This window comes from Fringilla coelebs (assembly GCF_963513975.1).
Source record: "Fringilla coelebs genome assembly, chromosome: 33".
NCBI lineage: Eukaryota > Metazoa > Chordata > Aves > Passeriformes > Fringillidae > Fringilla > Fringilla coelebs.
Window position 1 is genome coordinate 1,340,648 of NC_140059.1, and position 1,849 is coordinate 1,342,496.

Genomic DNA, 1,849 nt, shown 5'->3' on the forward strand with positions numbered 1-1,849 from the left:
GGAGTTACTGGGGTGAACTGGGAGTTATGGGGGCACTGGGGGTTCCTGGGATGAACTGGGAGTTACTGGGAGCACTGGGAGTTACTGGGAGCACTGGCAGTTACTGGGGTGAACTGGGAGTTATGGGGGCACTGGGAGTTACTGGGGGCACTGGGGGTTCCTGGGATGAACTGGGAGTTATGGGGGCACTGGGAGTTACTGGGGGCACTGGGGGTTCCTGGGATGAACTGGGAGTTATGGGGGCACTGGGAGTTACTGGGGGCACTGGGAGAGCTGTGAGCTCCTGGGGATACTGGGACTCGCTGGGGCTCACTGGGCAAACTGGGACTTACTGGGAGCCCACGTGTGCCCAGCTGTGCCGCGCTGGGGGCGGGGTTTACAACGCGGGGGCGGGGTTCCCCCCGAGTGGTGGGCGTGGTTTTGCCCAAATATGGACTGCCAGTTCCCGCCCCCGCCCCGAGGCCCCGCCCCCCATTTGGCGCAGTCCGCGCGCGCCGCCGCAGGGCCGGGGGCGTGGCCTCGGCGCTGGGCACGGGCGCTGATTGGCTGAAAACGTGGGATGGACAGGAGGGGCGTGGCTTGGGCGGGGCGAGACGGGACTGGGAGAATTGGGAGAGACTGGGAGAGATTGGGAGACACTGGGGACACTGGGGACACTGGGAGGGACTGGGGACACTGGGATGGGGACACTGGGAGGGACTGGGGACACTGGGAGGGACTGGGAGAGACTGGGGACACTGGGAGAGACTGGGGACACTGGGATGGGGACACTGGGGAGAGACTGGGGACACTGGGATGGGGGCACTGGAAGGACTGGGGACACTGTGAGGGACTGGGGACACCGGGATGGGGACACTGGGAGAACTGGGAGGGACTGGGGGCACTGGGGACACTGGGATGGGGGCACTGGGAGGGACTGGGGACACTGGGAGTTATGGGGCAGAACTGGGGGGCGTTCCTGGCGGTCCCTGGTGGTCGCCGGTGTCCCCGGGGGGCGGAGCCGCTGCCCGCTGTCCCCTCAGGTGTCCCCGCTGTCCCCAGGTGTGGCCCGGACAGGGGGGGCGGCCGGGCCCCCCCCGGCGAGACCCCCCCCAGGCCCCGCCAGCGCTGACAGGTGAGGGGCGGTGGCCCTGGCCCTGTCCCCAGCGGTGTCCCCTGTCCCCATTGCTGTCCCTTGTCCCTACGGCTGTCCCCTGTCCCCACGCTGTCCCCTGTCCCCGGCGGTGTCCCCACAGCTGTCCCTTGTCCCTACGGCTATCCCCTGTCCCCAGCAGTGTCCCCTGTCCCCAGTAGTGTCCCCTGTCCCCAGCGGTGTCCCCTGTCCCCGGCGGTGTCCCCGCGCTGTCCCCTGTCCCAGCGGTGTCCCCACGCTGTCCCCAGCGGTGTCCCCACGCTGTCCCCTGTCCCCAGCAGTGTCCCCTGTCCCCAGCGGTGTCCCCACGCTGTCCCCTGTCCCCAGCCGTGTCCCCTGTCCCCAGCCGTGTCCCCTGTCCCCAGCGGTGTCCCCACGCTGTCCCCAGCGGTGTCCCCACGCTGTCCCCTGTCCCCAGCGGTGTCCCCACGCTGTCCCCTGTCCCCAGCCGTGTCCCCTGTCCCCAGCCGTGTCCCCTGTCCCCAGCGGTGTCCCCTGTCCCCAGCGGTGTCCCCAAGCTGTCCCCAGCGGTGTCCCCACGCTGTCCCCGGCGGTGTCCCCACGCTGTCCCCAGCGGTGTCCCCTGTCCCCAGCCGTGTCCCCTGTCCCCAGCGGTGTCCCCGCGCTGTCCCCAGCGGTGTCCCCACGCTGTCCCCTGTCCCCAGCGGTGTCCCCGCGCTGTCCCCAGCGGTGTCCCCGCGCTGTCCCCAGGCCGCC